This window comes from Triticum urartu, chromosome 2 (assembly GCF_003073215.2).
Source record: "Triticum urartu cultivar G1812 chromosome 2, Tu2.1, whole genome shotgun sequence".
In the NCBI taxonomy this organism is placed as follows: domain Eukaryota; kingdom Viridiplantae; phylum Streptophyta; class Magnoliopsida; order Poales; family Poaceae; genus Triticum; species Triticum urartu.
In genome coordinates, this window is record NC_053023.1 from 675,403,656 (window position 1) to 675,426,882 (window position 23,227).

The following is a 23,227-nucleotide window of genomic DNA, read 5'->3' on the forward strand; positions in this document are numbered from 1 at the left end:
TCGTGAAGATCGATCCCATAATAATACATGATGCCGCGAACAAACGGGTGGAGGGGAAACCCCAGCCCATGGATGAAATGAGGGAGGAATACAACCCTCTTGTGGGGTTCCGGAGTAGGGACGATTTGTCCCGCCGTCGGAAGACGGTGGCTGATTTTCTTGGCCAGATACCTGGCCTTCCGAAGCTTTTTAATATCCTTCTCTTGGACGGTAGGGGCCATCCATTTGCCTCCCGCTCCGGGTCCGGACATCTTGGGAGGACCTCTTGTGGACAGAGAAGAGGAACGCTTGAGCAGAAGGGAATGAGCTGGGAGGAAGGCGTGGGTTAGAAGAATAGATCCTTGTCCCCTTATAAGGACAGAAGAGGCGATGCGCCTCCCCACTTGCCTGGTAAAACCTCTTGCTCCCTGTCGGTGTCAAAACTGGCGGATCTCGGGTAGGGGGTCCCGAACTGTGCGCCTAGGCGGATGGTAACAGGAGACGGGGGACACGATGTTTTTACCCAGGTTCGGGCCCTCTCGATGGAGGTAAAACCCTACTCCTGCTTGATTGATCTTGATGATATGAGTATTACAAGAGTTGATCTACCACGAGATCGAAGAGGCTAAACCCTAGAAGCTAGCCTATGGTATGATTGTTGTTCTTGGTCCTACGTACTAAACCCTCCGGTTTATATAGACACCGGAGGGGGCTAGGGTTACACAGAGTCGGTTACAAGGAAGGAGATCTACATATCCGTATCGCCAAGCTTTCCTTCCACGCCAAGGAGAGTCCCATCCGGACACGGGACGAAGTCTTCAATCTTATATCTTCATAGTCCAACAGTCCGACTGTCCGGATACCCCCTAATCCATGACTCCCTCAGTAGCCCCCGAACCAGACTTCAATGGTGATGAGTCGGGCACGCAGATTGTCTTCGGCATTGCAAGGCGGGTTCTCCTTCAAACTCTGAGTACCTGTTAAATAGTGTCCGGCTTCTCGTAAATGTTGCGCTTCTTGGCTTCTGCGTCCAATAATGGCCACCTTCCACGTGTCAAGCGAATGTGAGGAGCCAGGGCATTTTTATATTTACCACCCTAGCTATGTGAATAAGTTGTCTATTAAAGAGACAAGGATTCTCAGATCCAAACCACACCACCCTCCCTCAGCGAGCATTCATCGGAGCGCGCCCGAAAATAATCCATTCCAGCATGGCCGGCCGGCGCAACTCCTCCTCTCGCTCCCGCAGCCCCAAGCCTGGAGATTGGGAGAGGTGTTCCGTCCCGCACATCCAATTAGTGAAGATACAGACCCAGGGATTTCTCCCCCCAGCTTATATGGTTCCGGTTCGAGCCGGGCTCAACACCTATAATGGCGGGGAGCAAGCGGAGAGCTTTCCCAACCCCTCTAAGGGAGAGCGGGTATGCCTTGTGCCTTATTTGTTAAGGGGACTCGGATTTCCAATCCATCCGTTTCTCCGAGGGCTCCTGGAGTTCTATGGCCTCCAGTTGCACAACCTCACCCCTGCCTCCATACTGCACATCGCTGGTTACGTAGCCCTTTGCGAACTGTTTCTGGGCTGTGAAGCTCATTTCGCACTGTGGAAGAAGTTGTTCTGCCTTGTGCCCTGTACACAGAGGGGATCAATATATCAAGTGGGCGGAGTCGAAGTGTGGCGCATCGCCGGGACCGGATACCTATCCGGTACCCCGAAGAAGACGTCTGAAGACTGGCCTTCAGAGTGGTTTTATATGGAGGACGTCCCCTGTTAGGTTTCGTAGTAATTTCAAAATTTTTCCTACGCACACGCAAGATCATGTGATGCATAGCAACGAGAGGAGAGAGTGTTGTCTACGTACCCAGCGTAGACCGACTGCGGAAGCGTTGACACGACGTAGAGGAAGTAGTCGTACGTCTTCACGATCCAACCGATCAAGCACCGAAACTACGGCACCTCCGAGTTCGAGCACACGTTCAGCTCGATGACGATCCCCAGACTCCGATCCAGCAAAGTTTCGGGGAAGAGTTCCGTCAGCACGACGGCGTGGTGACGATCTTGATGTACTACAGCAACAGGGCTTCGCCTAAACTCTGCTACAGTATTATCGAGGAATATGGTGGCAGGGGGCACCGCACACGGCTAAGGAATAGATCACGTGGATCAACTTGTGTGTTCTAGGGTGCCTCTGCCTCAGTATATAAAGGACTAGAGGGGGGAGGCTGGCCGGCCATAGGAGGCGCGCCAGGAGAGTCCTACTCCCTCTGGGAGTAGGACCCCCCCCCCAATCCTAGTTGGAATAGGATTCGCGGAGGGGGAAAAGAGAGAGGGGGGGCCGGCCACCTCTCCTAGTCCTAATAGGACTAGGGGAGGGAGGGGGGCGCGCATCCCATCTTGGGCAGCCCCTTCTCTTTTCCACTAAGGCCCACTATGGCCCATATAGCTCCGGGAGGGGGGGGGGTTTCGGTAACCTCTCGGTACTCCGGTAAAATCCCGATTTCACCCGGAACACTTCCGATGTCCAAACATAGGCTTCCAATATATCAATCTTTATGTCTCGACCATTTCGAGACTCCTCGTCATGTCCGTGATCACATCCGGGACTCCGAACAACCTTCGGTACATCAAAATGCATAAACTCATAATATAACTATCATCGTAACCTTAAGCGTGTGGACCCTACGGGTTCGAGAACAATGTAGACATGACCGAGACACGTCTCCGGTCAATAACCAATAGCGGGACCTGGATGCCCATATTGGCTCCTACATATTCTACGAAGATCTTTATCGGTCAGACCGCATAACAACATACGTTGTTCCCTTTGTCATCGGTATGTTACTTGCCCGAGATTCGATCGTCGGTATCTTAATACCTAGTTCAATCTCGTTACGGGCAAGTCTCTTTACTCGTTCCGTAATACATCATCCCGCAACTAACTCATTTAGTTGCAATGCTTGCAAGGCTTAAGTGATGTGCATTACCGAGAGGGCCCAGAGATACCTCCCCGACAATCGGAGTGACAAATCCTAATCTCGAAATACGCCAACCCAACATGTACCTTTGGAGACACCTGTAGAGCTCCTTTATAATCACCCAGTTACGTTGTCTCCGACAATCGGAGTGACAAATCCTAATCTCGAAATACGCCAACCCAACATGTACCTTTGGAGACACCTGTAGAGCTCCTTTATTATCACCAGTTACATTGTGACGTTTGGTAGCACACAAAGTGTTCCTCTGGTAAACGGGAGTTGCAAATCTCATAGTCATAGGAACATGTATAAGTCATGAAGAAAGCAATAGCAACATACTAAACGATCGGGTGCTAAGCTAATCGAATGGGTCATGTCAATCAGATCATTCACTTAATGATGTGATCCCGTTAATCAAATAACAACTCCTTGTCCATGGTTAGGAAACATAACCATCTTCGATTAACGAGCTAGTCAAGTAAAGGCATACTAGTGACACTTGTTTGTCTATGTATTCACACATGTATTATGTTTCCGGTTAATACAATTCTAGCATGAATAATAAACATTTATCATGATATAAGGAAATAAATAATAACTTTATTATTGCCTCTAGGGCATATTTCCTTCATCAGTCTCCCACTTGCACTAGAGTCAATAGTTCACATCACCATGTGATTAACACCCATAGTTCACATCGATATGTGATCAACACCCAAAAGGGTTTACTAGAGTCAGTAATCTAGTTCACATCGCTATGCGATTAACACCCAAAGAGTACTAAGGTGTGATCATGTTTTGCTTGTGAGATAATTTTAGTCAACGGGTCTGTCACATTCAGATCCGTAAGTATTTTGCGAATTTCTATGTCAACAATGCTCTGCACGGAGCTACTCTAGCTTATTGCTCCCACTTTCAATATGTATCTAGATCGAGACTTAGAGTCATCCAGATCTGTGTCAAAACTTGCATCGACGTAACTTTTTACGACGAACCTTTTTGTCACCTCCATAATTGAGAAATATTTCCTTATTCCACTAAGGATAATTTTGACCGCTGTCCAGTGATCTACTCTTAGATCACTATTGTACTCCCTTGCTTAACACAGTGTAGGGTATACAATAGATCTGGTACACAGCATGGCATACTTTATAGAACCTATGGCTGAGGCATAGGGAATGACTTTCATTCTATTTCTATCTTCTGCCGTGGTCGGGCATTGAGTCTTACTCAATTTCACACCTTGTAATACAGGCAAGAACTCTTTCTTTGACTGCTCCATTTTGAACTACTTCAAAATCTTGTCAAGGTATGTACTTATTGAAAAAACTTATCAAGTGTCTTGATCTATCTCTATAGATCTTGATGCTCAATATGTAAGCAGCTTCACCGAAGTCTTTCTTTGAAAAACTCCTTTCGAACACTCCTTTATGCTTCACAGAATAATTCTACATTATTTCCGATCAACAATATGTCATACACATATACTTATCAGAAATGCTGTAGTGCTCCCACTCACTTTCTTGTAAATACAGGCTTCACCGCAAGTCTGTATAAAACTATATGCTTTGATCAACTTATAAAAACGTATATTCCAACTCTGAGATGCTTGCACCAGTCCATAGATGGATCGCTGGAGCTTGCATATTTGGTTAGCACCTTTAGGATTGACAAAACCTTCTAGTTGTATCATATACAACTCTTCTTTAAATCCATTAAGGAATGTAGTTTTGTTTATCCATTTGCCAGATTTCATAAAATTGCGGCAATTGCTAACATGATTTGGACAGACTTAAGCATCGCTACGAGTGAGAAAATTTCATCGTAGTCAACACCTTGAACTTTGTCAAAAACATTTTTCGACAAGTCTAGCTTTGTAGATAGTAACACTACTATCAGCGTCCGTCTTCCTCTTGAAGATCCATTTATTTTCTATGGCTTACCGATCATCAGGCAAATCCATCAAAGTCCATACTTTGTTCTCATACATGGATCATATCTCAGATTTCATGGCCTCAAACCATTTTGTGGAATCTGGGCTCATCATCGCTTCCTCATAGTTCGCAAGTTCGTCATGGTCTATTAACATGACTTCCAGAACAGGATTACCGTACCACTCTGGTGCGGATCTCACTCTGGTTTACCTACGAGATTCGGTAGTAACTTGATCTGAAGTTACATGATCATCATCATTAGCTTCCTCACTAATTGGTGTAGTAGTCACAAGAACAGATTTTTGTGATGAACTACTTTCAATAAGGGAGAAGGTACAATTACCTTATCAAGTTTTCTACTTTCCTCCCACTCACTTCTTTCGAGAGAAACTCCTTCTCTAGATAGTTTCCGAATTTAGCAACAAAAGTCTTGTCTTCGGATCTATGATAGAAGGTGTATCCAATAGTTTCCTTTGGATATCCTATGAAGATTTACTTCTCCGATTCGGGTTCGAGCTCATCATGTTAAAACTTTTTCACATAAGCATCGCAGTCCCAAACTATAAGAAACGACAGCTTAGGTTTCTTGCCAAACCATAGTTCATATGTTGTCGTCTCAACGGATTTAGATGGTGCCATATTTAACGTGAATGCAACTGTCTCTAATGCATAACCCCAAAACGATAGTGGTAGATCGGTAAGAGACATCATAGATTGCACTATATCCAATAAAGTACGGTTATGACGTTCGGACACACCATTATGCTGTGGTGTTCCATGTGGCATGAGTTTGTGAAACTATTCCACATTGTTTTAATTGAAGGCCAAACTCGTAACTCAAATACTCTTCTCTACGATCAGATCGTATAAACTTTATTTTCTTGTTACGATGATTTTTCACTTTACTCTGAAATTCTTTAAACTTTTCAAATGTTTCAGACTTATGTTTCATCAAGTAGATATACTCATATCTGCTCAAATCATCTGTGAAGATCAGAAAATAATGATACTTGTTGCGAGCCTCAATATTCATCGGACCACATACATCAGTATGTATGATTTCCAACAAATCTGTTGCTCGCTCCATTGTTCCGAAGAACAGAGTCTTAGTCATCTTGCCCATGAGGCATGGTTCGCAAGCATCAACTGATTCATAATCAAGTGATTCCAAAAACCCATTAGCATGGAGTTTCTTTATGCGCTTTACACCAATATGACCTAAACGGCAGTGCCACAAATAAGTTGCACTATCATTATTAACTTTGCATCTTTTGGTGTCAATATTATGATTATGTGTATCACTACGATCGAGATCCAACGAACTATTTTCATTGGGTGTGTAACCATATAAGGTTTTATTCATGTAAACAGAACAACAATTTATTCTCTTACTTAAATGAATAACCGTATTACAATAAACATGATCAAATCATATTCATGCTCAACGCAAACACCAAATAACACTTATTCAGGTTCACACTAATCCCGAAAGCATAGGGAGTGTGCGATGATGATCATATCAATCTTGGAACCACTTCCAACACACATCGTCACTTCACCCTTAACTAGTCTCTGTTTATTCTGCAATTCCCGTTTTGAGTTACTAATCTTAGCAACTGAACTAGTATCAAATACTGAGGGGTTGCTATAAACACTAGTAAAGTACACATCAATAACATGTATATCAAATATACTTATGTTCACTTTGCCATCCTTCTTATCTGCCAATCACTTGGGGTAGTTCCGCTTCCAGTGACCAGTCCCTTTGCAGTAGAAACACTTAGTCTTAGGCTTAGGATCAGACTTGGGCTTCTTCACTTGAGCAGCAACTTGCTTGCTGTTCTTCTTGAAGTTCCCCTTCTTCCCTCTGCCCTTTTCTTGAAACTAGTGGTCTTGTCTACCATCAACACTTGATGTTTTTCTCGATTTCTACCTTCGTCAATTTCCGCATTACGAAGAACTTGGGAATCGTTTCCGTTATCCCTTGCATATCATAGTTCATCACGAAGTTCTACTAACTTGGTGATGGTGACTAGAGAATTCTGTCAATCACTATCTTATCTAGAAGATTAACTCCCACTTGATTCAAGCGATTGTAGTACTCAGAAAATCTGAGCATATGCTCACTAGTTGAGCGATTCTCCTCCATCTTTTAGCTATAGAACTTGTTGGAGACTTCATATCTCCCAACTCGGGTATTTGCTTGAAATATTAACTTCAACTCCTGGAACATCTCATATGCTCCATGACGTTCAAAACGTCTTTGAAGTCCCGATTCTAAGATGTTAAGCATGGTACACTAAACTATCAAGTAGTCATCATATTGAGCTATCCAAACGTTCATAACGTCTACATCTGCTCCTGCAATAGGCCTGTCACCTAGCGGTGCATCAAGGACATAATTCTTCTGTGCAGCAATGAGGATAAACCTCAGATCACGGATCCAATCCGCATCTTTGCTACTAACATCTTTCAACACAATTTTCTCTAGGAACATATCAAAATAAACACAGGGAAGCAATAACGCGAGCTATTGATCTACAACATGATTTGAAAAATACTACCAGGACTAAATCCATGATAAATTTAAGTTCAATTAATCATATTACTTAAGAACTCCCACTTAGATAGACATCCCTCTAATCCTCTAAGTGATTACGTGATCCAAATCAACTAAACCATGTTCGATCATCATGTGAGATGGAGTAGTTTCATTGGTGAACATCACTATGTTGATCATATCTACTATATGATTCATGCTCGACCTTTCGGTCTCCGTGTTCCGAGGCCATATCTGTATATGCTTGGCTCGTCAAGTATAACCTGAGTATTCCGCATGTGCAACTGTTTTGCACCCGTTGTATTTGAACGTAGAGCCTATCACACCCGATCATCACGTGGTGTCTCAGCACGAAGAACTTTTGCAACGGTGCATACTCAGGGAGAAAACTTCTTGATAATTAGTGAGAGATCATCTTATAATGCTATCGTCAATCAAAGCAAGATAAGATGCATAAAAGATAAACATCACATGCAATCAATATAAGTGATATGATATGGCCATCATCAACTTGTGCTTGTGATCTCCATCTCCGAGGCACCGCCGTGATCACCATCGTCACTGGCGTGACACCTTGATCTCCATCGTGGCATCATTGTCATCTCGCCAAGCTTGTGCTTCCACGACTATCACTACCGCTTAGCAATAAAGTAAAGCATTACATCACGATTTCATTGCATACAATAAAACGACAACCATAAGGCTCCTGCCAGTTGCCGATAACTCGGTTACAAAACATGATCATCTCATACAATAAAATTCAGCATCATGTCTTGACCATATCACATCACAACATGCCCTGCAAAAACAAGTTAGACGTCCTCTACTTTGTTGTTGCAAGTTTTACGTGGCTGCTACGGGCTTAAGCAAGAACCAATCTCACCTACGCATCAAAACCACAACGATAGTTTGTCAAATAGACTCCGTTTTAACCTTCGCAAGGACCGGGCGTAGCCATACTTGGTTCAACTAAAGTTGGAGAGACAGTCGCCCGCAAGCCACCTATGTGCAAAGCACGTCGGGGGAACCGGTCTCACGTAAGCGTACGCGTAATGTTGGTCCGGGTCGTCTCGTCCAACAATGCCGCCAAACCAAAGTATGACATGCTGGTAGGCAGTATGACTTATATCGCCCACAACTCACTTGTGTTCTACTCGTGCATATAACATCAACATAAATAACCTAGGCTCGGATGCCACTGTTAGGTTTCGTAGTAATTTCAAAAAATTTCCTACGCACACGCAAGATCATGTGATGCATAGCAACGAGAGGAGAGAGTGTTGTCTACGTACCCAGCGCAGACCGACTGCGGAAGCGTTGACACGACGTAGAGGAAGTAGTCGTACGTCTTCACGATCCAACCGATCAAGCACCGAAACTACGACACCTCCGAGTTCGAGCACACGTTCAGCTCGATGACGATCCCCGGACTCCGATCCAGCAAAGTGTCGGGGAAGAGTTCCGTCAGTACGACGGCGTGGTGACGATCTTGATGTACTACAGCAGCAGGGCTTCGCCTAAACTCTGCTACAGTATTATCGAGGAATATGGTGGCAGGGGGCACCGCACACGGCTAAGGAATAGATCACGTGGATCAACTTGTGTGTTCTAGGGTGCCTCTGCCTCAGTATATAAAGGACTAGAGGGGGGAGGCTGGCCGGCCATAGGAGGCGCGCCAGGAGAGTCCTACTCCCTCTAGGAGTAGGATTCCCCCCCCCCCAATCCTAGTTGGAATAGGATTCACGGAGGGGGAAAAGAGAGAGGGGGGGCCGGCCACCTCTCCTAGTCCTAATAGAACTAGGGGAGGGAGGGGGGCGCGCAGCCCATCTTGGGAAGCCCCTTCTCTTTTCCACTAAGGCCCACTATGGCCCATATAGCTCCCGAGGGGGTTCCGGTAACCTCCCGGTACTCCGGTAAAATCCCGATTTCACCCGGAACACTTCCGATATCCAAACATAGGCTTCCAATATATCAATCTTTACATCTCGACCACATCCGTCTACATTGGTTATAGGAAGTGTTCCGGGTGAAATCTTCCGATATGTGATCACGGACATAAAGATTGATATATTGGAAGCCTATGTTTGGATATCGGAAGTGTTCCGGGTGAAATCGGGATTTTACCGGAGTACCGGGAGGTTACCGGAACCCCCTAGGAGCTAAATGGGCCATGATGGGCCTTAGTGGAAAAGAGAAGAGGCAGCACTACATGGGCCGCGCGCCCCTCCCCTCCCTTGGTCCGAATAGGACAAGGAGAGGAGGCCGGTCCCTCTCTCTCTTTTCCCCCCTTCGCGAATCCTATTCCAACTAGGATTGGGGGGGGGGGGAAACCTACTCCCAGAGGGAGTAGGACTCTCCTGGCGCGCCCTCCTTGGCCGGCCAGCCTCCCCCCTTTAGTACTTTATATACAGAGGCAGGGGCACCCCAGAGACACACAAGTTGATCCTCGTGATCGTTCCTTAGCCGTGTGCGGTGCCCCCTGCCACCATATTCCACCTCGGTCATATCGTTGTAGTGCTTAGGCGAAGCCCTGCGTCGGTGGAACATCATCATCGTCACCACGCCGTTGTGCTGACGGAACTCATCCCCGAAGATTTGCTGGATCGGAGCCTGGGGAGCGTCATCGAGCTGTACGTGTGCTAAGAACTCGGAGGTGCCGGAGTAACGGTGCTTGGATCGGTCGGATCGGGAAGAAGACGTACGACTACTTCCTCTACGTTGTGTCAACGCTTCCGTTGCGATCTACAAGGGTACGTAGATCATACTCTCCCCTCTCGTTGCTATGCATCACCATGATCTTGCGTGTGCGTAGGAAATTTTTTGAAATTACTACGTTCCCCAACAGTGGCATCCGAGCCTAGGTTTTATATGTTGATTTTATATGCACGAGTAGAACACAAGTGAGTTGTGGGCGATATAAGTCATACTGCTTACCAGCATGTCATACTTTGGTTCGGCGGTATTGTTGGATGAAGCGGCCCAGACCGACATTACGCGTACGCTTACGCGAGACCGGTTCTCCCGACGTGCTTTGCACATAGGTGGCTTGCAGGTGACAGTTTCTCCAACTTTAGTTGAACCGAGTGTGGCTATGCCCGGTCCTTGCGAAGGTTAAAACAACACCAACTTGACAAACTATCATTGTGGTTTTGATGCATAGGTAAGATTGGTTCTTGCTTAAGCCCGTAGCAGCCACGTAAAACTTGCAACAACAAAGTAGAGGACGTCTAACTTGTTTTTGCAGGGCATGTTGTGATGTGATATGGTCAAAACGTGATGAGATATAAGTTGTTGTATGAGATGATCATGTTTCGTTAAAGTTATCGGCAACTGGCAAAAGCCTTATGGTTGTCTCTTTATTGCATAAGATGCAAGTGCCAAATAATTGCTTTACTTTATCGCTATGCGATAGCAATAGTTGCAAGAGCAATAGTTGGCGAGACGACCGTGTGACGACACATTGATATAGATCAAGATGATGGAGATCATGGTGTCATGTCGGTGACGATAAAGATCATGACAGTACTTTGGAGATGGAGATGAAAGGCGCAAGATGATGATGGCCATATCATGTCACATATTTTGATTGCATATGATGTTTATCTTTTATACATCTTATTTTGCTTAGTTTGACGGTAGCATTTTAAGATGATCTCTCACTAATTATCAAGAAGTGTTCTCCCTGAGTATGCACCGTTGCAAAAGTTCTTCGTGCTGAGACACCACGTGATGATCGGGTGTGATAGGCTCTACGTTCAAATACAATGGGTGCAAAACAGTTGCACACGCGGAATACTCAGGTTATACTTGACGAGCCAAGCATATACAGATATGGCCTCGGAACACGGAGACCGAAAGGTCGAGCGTGAATCATATAGTAGATATGATCAACATAGTGATGTTCACCAATGAAACTGCTCCATCTCACGTGATGATCGGACATGGTTTAGTTGATTTGGATCACGTGATCACTTAGAGGATTAGAGGGATGTCTATCTAAGTGGGAGTTCTTAAGTAATATGATTAATTGAACTTAAATTTATAATGAACTTAGTCCTGATAGTATTTTGCAAATTATGTTGTAGATCAATAGCTCGCGTTGTTGCTTCCCTGTGTTTATTTTAGTATGTTCCTAGAGAAAATTGTGTTGAAAGATGTTAGTAGCAATAATGCGGATTGGATCCGTGATCTGAGGTTTATCCTCATTGCTGCACAGAGGAATTATGTCCTTGATGCACCGCTAGGTGATAGACCTATTGCAGGAGCAGATGCTGACGTTATGAACGTTTGGCTAGCTAAATATGATGACTACTTGATAGTTTAGTGCACCATGCTTAACGGCTTAGAATCGGGACTTCAAAGACGTTTTGAACGTCATGGACCATATGAGATGTTCCAGGAGTTAAAGTTAATATTTCAAGCAAATACCCGAGTTGAGAGATATGAAGTCTCCAACAAGTTCTATAGCTAAAAGATGGAGGAGAATCGCTCAACTAGTGAGCATGTGCTCAGATTGTCTGGATACTACAATCGCTTTAATCAAGTGGGAGTTAATCTTCCAGATAAGATAGTGATTGACAGAATTCTCTAGTCACCATCACCAAGTTAGTAGAACTTTGTGATGAACTATAGTATGCAAGGGATGACGAAAACGAATCCCGAGCTTTTCATGATGATGAAATCGATGAAGGTAGAAATCAAGAAAGAGCATCAAGTGTTGATGGTTGACAAGATCACTAGTTTCAAGAAAAGGGCAAAGGGAAGAAGGGGAACTTCAAGAAGAACGGCAAGCAAGTTGCTGCTCAAGTGAAGAAGCCCAAGTCTGGTCCTAAGCCTGAGACTAAGTGTTTCTACTGCAAAGGGACTGGTCACTGGAAGCGGAACTGCCCCAAGTATTTGGCGGATAAGAAGGATGGCAAAGTGAACACAAGTATATTTGATATACATGTTATTGATGTGTACTTTACTAGTGTTTATAGCAACCCCTCAGTATTTGATACTGGATCAGTTGCTAAGAGTAGTAACTCGAAACAGGAGTTGCAGAATAATCAGAGACTAGTTAAGGGTGAAGTGACGATGTGTGTTGGAAGTAGTTCCAAGATTGATATGATCATCATCGCACACTCCCCTATACTTTCGGGATTAGTGTTGAACCTAAATAAGTGTTATTTGGTTTTTGCATTGAGCATGAATATGATTTGATCATGTTTATTGCAATACGGTTATTCATTAAAGTCAGAGAATAATTGTTGTTCTGTTTACATGAATAAAACCTTCGATGGTCATACACCCAATGAAACAAGTTCATTGGATCTCGATCGTAGTGATACACATATTCATAATATCGAAACCAAAAGATGCGAAGTTAATAATGATAGTGCAACTTATTTGTGGCACTGCCGTTTAGGTCATATTGGTGTAAAGCGCATGAAGAAACTCCATGCTGATGGGATTTTGAAATCACTTGATTATGAATCACTTGGTGCTTGCGAACCATGCCTTATGGGCAAGATGACTAAAGACTCCGTTCTCCGGAACAATGGAGCGAGCAACTGACTTATTGGAAATAATACATACTGATGTATGCGATCCGATGAGTGTTGAAGCTCGCGGTGGGTATCGTTATTTTCTGACCTTCACATATGATTTGAGCAGATATGGGTATATCTGCTTGATGAAACATAAGTCTGAAACATTTGAAAAGTTCAAAGAATTTCAGAGTGAAGTGGAAAATCATCGTGACAAGAAAATAAAAGTTTCTACGATATGATCGCAGAGGTAAAATATTTGAGTTACGAGTTTGGTCTTCAATTAAAACAATGTGAAATAGTTTCACTACTCACACCACCTGGAACACCATAGTGTAATGGTGTGTCCGAACGTCATAACCATACTTTATTAGATATAGTGCGATCTATGATGTCTCTTACTGATCTACCACTATTGTTTTGGGGTTATGCATTAGAGATAGCTGCATTCACGTTAAATAGGGCACCATCTAAGTCCGTTGAGACGACACAATCTGAACTGTGGTTTGGCAAGAAACCAAAGTTGTCGTTTCTTAAAGTTTGGGGTTGTGATGCTTATATGAAAAGGTTTCATCCTAATAAGTTGAAACCCAAATCAGAGAAATATGTCTTCATAGGATACCCAAAGGAGACTGTTGGGTACACCTTCTATCACAAATCCGAAGGCAAGACGTTTGTTGCTAAATTCGGAGTTTTTCTAGAGAAGGAGTTTCTCTCGAAAGAAGTGAGTGGGAGGAAAGTAGAACTTGATGAGGTAACTGTACCTGCTCCCTTATTGGAAAGTAGTGCATCACAGAAAACTGTTTCTGAGACACCTACACCAGTTAGTGAGAAAGCTAATGATAATGATCATGAAACTTCAGAACAAGATACTACTGAACCTCGTAGATCAACCAGAGTAAGATCCGCGCCAGAGTGGTACGGTAATCCTGTACTGGAAGTCATGCTACTAGATCATGATGAACCTACGAACTATGAAGAAGCGATGGTGAGCCCAGATTCCGCAAAGTGGCTTGAAGCCATGAAATCTGAGATGGGATCCATGTATGAGAATGAAGTATGGACTTTGGTTGACTTGCCCGATGATCGGCAAGCAATTGAGAATAAATGGATCTTCAAGAGGAAGACAGACGCTGATAGTAGTGTTACTATCTACAAAGCTAGAATTGTTGCAAAAGGTTTTCGACAAGTTCAAGGTGTTGACTACGATGAGATTTTCTCACTCGTATCTATGCTTAAGTCTGTCCGAATCATGTTAGCAATTGCCGCATTTTATGAAATCTGGCAAATGGATAAACAAAACTGCATTCCTTAAAGGATTTACTGAAGAAGAGTTGTATACGATGCAACTAGAAGGTTTTGTCAATCCTAAAAGTGTTAACAAAATATGCAAGCTCCAGCGATCCATCTATGGACTGGTGCAAGCATCTCGGAGTTGGAATATACGCTTTGATAGTGTGATCAAAGCATTTGGTTTTATACAGACTTTTGGAGAAGCCTGTATTTACAAGAAAGTTAGTGGGAGCTCTGTAGCATTTCTAATATTATATGTGGATGACATATTATTGATCGGAAATAATGTAGAATTATTCTGCAAAGCATAAAGGAGTGTTTGAAAGGAGTTTTTCAAAGAAAGACCTCGGTAAAGCTGCTTACATATTGAGTATCAAGATCTATAGAGATAGATCAAGACGCTTGATAAGTTTTTCAATGAGTACATACCTTGACAAGTTTTTGAAGTAGTTCAAAATGTAACAGTCAAAGAAAAAAGTTTCTTGCCTGTGTTACAAGGTGTGAATTTGAGTAAGACTCAAAGCCCGACCACGGCAGAAGATAGAAATAGAATGAAAGTCATTCCCTATGCCTCAGCCATAGGTTCTATAAAGTATGCCATGTTGTGTACCAGATCTATTGTATACCCTACACTGTGTTAAGCAAGGGAGTACAATATTGATCTAAGAGTAGATCACTGGACAGCGGTCAAAATTATCCTTAGTGGAATAAGGAAATATTTCTCCATTATGGAGGTGACAAAAAGGTTCGTCGTAAAAAGTTACGTCGATGCAAGTTTTGACACAGATCTGGATGACTCTAAGTCTTGATCTAGGTACATATTGAAAGTGGGAGCAATAAGCTAGAGTAGCTCCCTGCAGAGCATTGTTGACATAGAAATTCGCAAAATACTTACGGATCTGAATGTGACAGACCCGTTGACTAAAATTATCTCACAAGCAAAACATGATCACGCCTTAGTACTCTTTGAGTGTTAATCACATAGCAATGTGAACTAGATTATTGACTCTAGTAAACCCTTTGGGTGTTTATCACATATCGATGTGAACTATGGGTGTTAATCACATGGTGATGTGAACTATTGCTGTTAAATCACATGGCGATGTGAACTAGATTATTGGCTCTAGTGTAAGTGGGAGACTGAAGGAAATATGCCCTAGAGGCAATAATAAAGTTATTATTTATTTCCTTATATCATTATAAATGTTTATTATTCATGCTATAATTGTATTAACCGGAAACATAATACATGTGTGAATACATAGACAAACAGAGTGTCACTAGTATGCCTCTACTTGACTAGCTCGTTAATGAAAGATGGTTATGTTTCCTAACCATGAACAATGAGTTGTTATTTGATTAACGGGATCACATCATTAAGTGAATGATCTGATTGACATGACCCATTCCATTAGCTTAGCACCCGATCGTTTAGTATGTTGCTATTGCTTTCTTCATGACTTATACATGTTCCTATAACTATGAGATTATGCAACTCCCATTTACCGGAGGAACACTTTGGGTACTACCAAACGTCACAACGTAACTGGGTGATTATAAAGGAGTACTACAGGTGTCTCCAAAGGCACATGTTGGGTTGGCGTATTTCGAGATTAGGTTTTGTCACTCCGATTGTCGGAGAGGTATCTCTGGGCCCTCTCGGTAATGCACATCACTTAGGCCTTGCAAGCATTGCAACTAAATGAGTTAGTTGCGGGATGATGTATTACAGAACGAGTAAAGAGACTTACCGGCAACGAGATTGAACTAGGTATTGGAATACCGACGATCGAATCTCGGGCAAGTAACATACGGATGACAAAGGGAACGACGTATGTTGTTATGCGGTCTGACCGATAAAGATCTTCGTAGAATATGTAGGAGCCAATATGGGCATCCAGGTCCCGCTATTGGTTATTGACCGGAGACGTGTCCCGGTCATGTCTACATTGTTCTCGAACCCGTAGGGTCCGCACGCTTAAGGTTACGATGACAGTTATATTATGAGTTTATGCATTTTGATGTACCGAAGTTTGTTCGGAGTCCTGGATGTGATCACGGACATGACGAGGAGTCTCGAAATGGTCGAGACATAAAGATTGATATATTGGAAGCCTATGTTTGGATATCGTAAGTGTTCCGGGTGAAATCGGGATTCTACCGGAGTACCGGAGGTTACCGGAACCCCCCGGGAGCTAAATGGGCCATGATGGGCCTTAGTGGAAAAGAGAAGAGGCAGCACTACATGGGCCGCGCGCCCCTCCCCTCCCTTGGTCCGAATAGGACAAGGAGAGGAGGCCGGCCCCTCTCTCTCTTTCCCCCCTCCGCGAATCCTATTCCAACTAGGATTGGGGGGGGGAAACCTACTCCCAGAGGGAGTAGGACTCTCCTGGCGCGCCCTCCTTGGCCGGCCAGCCTCCCCCCTTTAGTCCTTTATATACAGAGTCAGGGGCACCCCAGAGACACACAAGTTGATCCTCGTGATTGTTCCTTAGCCGTGTGCGGTGCCCCCTGCCACCATATTCCACCTCGGTCATATCGTTGTAGTGCTTAGGCGAAGCCCTGCGTCGGTGGAACATCATCATCGTCACCACGCCGTTGTGCTGACGGAACTCATCCCCGAAGCTTTGCTGGATCGGAGCCCGGGGAGCGTCATCGAGCTGTACGTGTGCTAAGAACTCGGAGGTGCCGGAGTAACGGTGCTTGGATCGGTCGGATCGGGAAGAAGACGTACGACTACTTCCTCTACGTTGTGTCAATGCTTCTGTTGCGATCTACAAGGGTACGTAGATCATACTCTCCCCTCTCGTTGCTATGCATCACCATGATCTTGCGTGTGCGTAGGAATTTTTTTGAAATTACTACGTTCCCCAACACGTACACCATAAAGAAGGGTGTGTATCCGGTAGTATGATTCGACGTGGTCCGCAGCCCCTAGAGTAGGGAGTCGAGCTCCTCTACCCAGTGCGTGTTGGATTCCTTTAAGGACCGCACTAATCTGGGTTTGATGCCGCTCATGATAAGACCATTTTCTCGCTCAACTTGACCGTTAGTTTGTGGGTGATAGACAGAAGCATAATCGAGCTTGATGCCCATGTTGCTGCACCAGAGTTTTACCTCGTCGGCCGTGAAGTTCGTGCCATTGTCAGTGATGATGCTGTGGGGGACGCCATAAGGGTGTACAACCCCGGATATGAAGTCTATCACTGGTCCAGATTCGGCCGTTTTAGCAGGTTTGGCTTCTATCCATTTGGTGAATTTATCCACCATGACCACCAGGTATTTTTTTCTTATGGGTTCCCCCCTTTAAGGGGTCCAACCATGTCAAGCCCCCAGACCGCGAAGGGCCAGGTAATGGGGATTGTTTGGAGGGCGGTGGGTCGCATGTGGCTTTGGTTTGCAAAAAGTTGGCAACTGACGCAGCGTTGGACCAAGTCCTGTGCATCTGCCCGGGTCGTCGGCCAATAAAAACCTGTACAGAAGGCCTTGCTTACCAGGGCCCGGGCTGCGGCGTGGTGGCCGCCGAGTCCGGTGTGAATTTCTGCCAAAAGCTTCCGCCCTTCCTCTTCGGAGATGCACCTTTGAAGGACTCCGGTAGTGCTTATCTTATACAACTCTCCCTCGTGGACCCTGTAGGCTTTAGACCGCCGCACTATGCAGCGTGCCTCATTTTGGTCCTTGGGAAGTTCCTGCCTAGTTAGGTAGGCCAGGAATGGTTCTGTCCACGGGGCGATGATGGCCATTATTACGTGGGCTGAAGATGTTATTTCGATGGCACAGCCTCCGATTATTTCTAAGTGGTCGGTATCGGGCATTGTGGCCGGGTCCGGACTATTGTTACCGGTGTCCCCTTCCCATACCACGGATGGCTTAAACAACCTCTCCAAAAAGATGTTGGGGGGACTATATCGCGTTTTGCGCTGATGCGGGCGAGGATATCTGCCGCCTGATTGTTTTCCCGAGCCACATGGTGAAATTCAAGCCCCTCGAACCGAGCTGACATCTTTAGGACGGTGTTGCGATAGGCCGCCATTTTCAGATCCTTAGCATCGAAGTATCCATTTATTTGGGATATTGCAAGGTTCGAATCCCCACGCACCTCCAGGCGTCGAATGCCCATGGAAACTGCCATCCGAAGACCATGCAGCAGGGCCTCGTATTCGGCTGCGTTGTTGGAGTCTGTATATAGTATCTGGAGTACGTATTGAACTGTATCTCTTGTTGGGGACATCAGGACGACTCCAGCCCCCAGACCAGCCAGCATTTTGGAGCCGTCGAAGTGCATGATCCAATTGGAGTATGCGCCGTACTCTTTGGGGAGTTCGGCTTTCGTCCATTCGGCGACAAAGTCAGCCAATACTTGTAACTTAATGGCTTGTCGGGGTTTTTATGTTATGTCGAATGGGAGGAGCTCAATGGCCCATTTGGCAATCTGGCCCATGGCGTCGCGGTTTTTTATAATATCATTAAGTGGCACTTCCGGGGCTACTGTAATTGAACACTCTTGAAAGTAGTGTCGCAGCTTCCGGGATGCCATGAATACCGCATAGGCTATCTTTTGATAATGTGGGTACCGTGATTTGCATGCAGTGAGGACAGTGGATACATAATATACCGGCTTTTGAAGGGGGGATTTATGTCCGTCCGTTTCTCATTCGACGACGAGCACTGCGCTTACAACCTGATGAGTTGCCGCAATGTACAACAGCATTGGTTCGCTAATGTTTGGTGCGGCCATGATTGGGTTGGTTGCTAGTATGGCTTTTATTTCTTCCAATCTGGCTGTGGCAGCATCCGTCCACTCGAAGTGTTCGGTGCGCCGAAGGAGGCGATAAAGGGGTAATGCCTTTTCTCCTAAGCAGGAGATAAAGCGGCTTAGAGCCGCCACACATCCGGTTAATTTCTGGATTTGTTTGAGGTCCGTTGGGATAGCCAACTGTGACAGAGCTCGGATTTTGGCCGGATTTGCTTCAATTCCTCTACTGGGGACAATGAAGCCCAGGAGCTTTCTGGCTGGTACACCGAAAACGCATTTTTCCGGATTTAGTTTGATGTCGTATGTTCGGAGGTTGTCGAATGTGAGCCTCAAGTCGTCTATTAGAGAGTCGGCGTGTTTGGTTTTGACGACCACATCATCTATGTATGCCTCTATTGTTTTGCCGATCTGTTTTTCCAGACATGTCTGAATCATGCGCTGATATGTTGCGCCGGCGTTTTTGAGCCCAAAAGGCATTGTGTTGAAACAGAAGGGGCCGTATGGTGTGATAAATGCCGTCACACCATCACCGCCATCTTGATTTGGTGGTAGCCGGAGTATGCGTCAAGGAAACACAATGAATCATGTCCTGTGGTAGCATCGATAATTTGATCGATGCGGGGGAGGGGGAAGGGATCCTTTGGGCAAGCCTTGTTGAGGTCCTTGAAATCAACACATAGGCACCAGGATTTGTCCTTCTTTGGTGCCATCACCAGGTTTGCTAGCCAGTCCGGGTGTTTTATTTCTCTGATGAATCCAGCCTCCAATAACTTGGCTACTTCCTCTCCCATAGATTGTCTCTTAGGTTCAAAGAAACGCCGAAGAGTCTGCTTGACCGGCTTGAATCCCTTTAGAATATTAAGGCTGTGCTCGGCCAGCCTGCGTGGGATTCTCGCGCAGGAACTCTCGTAGTGCAGCGTCCACGGCGGGGTTTAACTGTGCCCCGATGGAGGTTGTCTTTGTAGGATCCGTTGGGTGGACTTGGAATTTGACTATTTCATCCGCTGGTTTAAAAGAGGTGGACTTGGATCTCTTGTCAAGTATCACATCGTCCCTATCCACTGTGGAGCGCAGTGCAGTTAATTCCTCGGCCGCAAGGGCTTCGGATAATGCCTCGAGGGCCAATGCGGCCGTTTTGTTTTCGGCGTGGAGTGTTGTGTCCGGATCACTAGCGAGAGTGATGATTTCGTTGGGCCTAGGCATTTTGAGTTTCATGTATCTATAATGGGGTATGGCTTGGAAGATCGTGAATGCCTCCCGCCCTAAAAGGGCGTGGTATCCGCTACTAAACGGGGCCACTTGGAATGTAATTTCTTCGGACCTATAGTTCTCCGGCGTGTCGAATACCACATCTAGTGTGATTTTCCCAGCACAGTGTGCTTCCCGACTGGGGATGATTCCTCTGAAGGTTGTCCTGCCTTGCTCAATGCGGTTCCAGTCCACTTCCATTTTCTGAAGAGTTTCCTCATAGATGAGGTTTAATCCACTGCCGCCATCCATGAGTACTTTGGTGAGTCGAAAGATGTCCACAATTGAGCTGAGGACCAGTGCAGCTGGTGCTCGGGCTGTTCGGAATTTAGGTTCTTCACTGGCATTGAAGGTAATAGCCGTGTCACTCCATGGATTTGTTGCTGCCACGTGGCAGATTTCGGCGAGGCTGCGGAGTGTTCGCTTGCGCCTATTGTTTGATGCGAAGGTCTCAATGTTGGGGAACGTTGCAGAAAACAAAAATTTTCCTATGGCTTCACCAAGATCCATCTATGAGTTCATCTAGCAACGAGTAATCAGATGCATCTACATACCTTTGTAGATCGCGAGCGGAAGCGTTCAAAGAACGGGGATGAGGTAGTCGTACACGACGTGATCCAAATCACCGGAGATCTTAGCACCGAACGGACGGCACCTCCGCGTTTAACACACGTACGGAACAGCCACGTCTCCTCCTTCTTGATCCAACAAGGGCAGAGAAGAGGTTGAGGGAGATGGCACCAGCAGCAGCACGACGGCGTGGTGTTGTTGGAGCTGCAGTACTCCGGCAGGGCTTCGCCAAGCGCTATGGAGGAGGAGGAGGTGTTGGAGAGGGAGGAGGAGGCAACCAAAGGCGTGGGAGAAAAGCCCTCCTTCCCTCACTATATATAGGAGGGCCAAGGGGGGGGGGGGCGCCGGCCCTAGGAGATCCAATCTCCTAGGGTGGGGCGGCGGCCAAGGGGGGTTTCCCTCCCCCCCAAGGCACCTAGGAGGTGCCTTCCCCTCCTAGGACTCTTTCCCCTTGTAACCCTAGGTGCATGGGCCTCTTGGGGCTGGTGCCCTTGGCCCATGTAGGCTAAGGCGCAACCCCCTACAGCCCATGTGCCCCCCCGGGACAGGTGGCCCCACCCGGTGGACCCCTGGGACCCTTCCGGTGGTCCCGGTACAATACGGATAACCCCGAAACTTGTCCCGATGCCCGAAACAGGACTTCCCATACATAAATCTTTCTTTACCTCCGGACCATTCCGGAACTCCTCGTGACGTCCGGGATCTCATCGACTCCGAACAACATTCGGGTTACTGCATATCATATCTCTACAACCTAGCGTCACCGAACCTTAAGTGTGTAGACCCTACGGGTTCGGGAGACATGTAGACATGACCAAGACGCTCTCCGGTCCAATAACCAACAGCGGGATCTGGATACCCATGTTGGCTCCCACATGCTCCTCGATGATCTTATCGGATGAACCACGATGTCGAGGATTCAATTAATCCCGTATACAATTCCCTTTGTCAATCGGTATGTTTACTTGCCCGAGATTCGATCGTCGGTATTCCAATACCTCGTTCAATCTCGTTACCGGCAAGTCACTTTACTCATACCGTAATGCATGATCCCGTGACTAGACACTTGGTCACTTTGAGCTCATAATGATGATGCATTACCGAGTGGGCCCGGTGATACCTCTCCGTCATACGGAGTGACAAATCCCAGTCTTGATCCGTGTCAACCCAACAGACACTTTCGGTGATACCTGTAGTACACCTTTATAGTCACCCAGTTACGTTGTGACGTTTGGTACACCCAAAGCACTCCTACGGTATCCGGGAGTTACACGATCTCATGGATGGTCTAAGGAAAAGATACTTGGCATTGGAAAACTCTAGCAAACGAACTATACGATCTTGTGCTATGTTTAGGATTGGGTCTTGTCCATCACATCATTCTCCCAATGATGTGATCTCATTATCAATGACATCCAATGTCCATAGTCAGGAAACCATGACTATCTGTTGATCAACGAGCTAGTCAACTAGAGGCTTACTAGGGACATGTTGGTGTCTATTATTCACACATGTATTACGATTTCCGGATAATATAATTATAGCATGAATAAAGACAATTATCATGAACAAGTAAATATAATAATAATGCTTTTATTATTGCCTCTAGGGCATATTTCCAACAGTCTCCCACTTGCACTAGAGTCAATAATCTAGTTACATTGTGTTGAATCGAACACCCATGGAATTCTGGTGTTGATCATGTTTTGCTCTAGGGAGAGGTTTAGTCAACGGATCTGCTACGTTCAGGTCCGGATGTACTTTACAAATCTCTATGTCTCCATCTTGAACATTTTCACGAATGGAGTTGAAGCGACGCTTGATGTGCTTTGTCTTCTTGTGAAACCTGGGCTCCTTGGCAAGAGCAATAGCTCCAGTGTTGTCACAGAAGAGCTTGATCGGCCCCGACGCATTGGGTATGACTCCTAGGTCGGTGATGAACTCCTTCACCCATATTGCTTCATGTGCAGCCTCCGAGGCTGCCATGTACTCCGCTTCACATGTAGATCCCGCCACGACGCTCTGCTTGCAACTGCACCAGCTTACTGGTCCACCATTCAACATATACACGTATCCGGTTTGTGACTTAGAGTCATCCAGATCTGTGTCGAAGCTAGCATCGACGTAACCCTTTACGACGAGCTCTTCGTCACCTCCATAAACGAGAAACATGTCCTTTGTCCTTTTCAGGTACTTCAGGATATTCTTGACTGCTGTCCAGTGTTCCTTGCCGGGATTACTTTGGTACCTTCCTACCAAACTTACGGCAAGGTTTACATCAGGTCTGGTACACAGCATGGCATACATAATAGAACCTATGGCTGAGGCATAGGGGATGACACTCATCTCTTCTATATCTTCTGCCGTGGTCGGACATTGAGCTGAG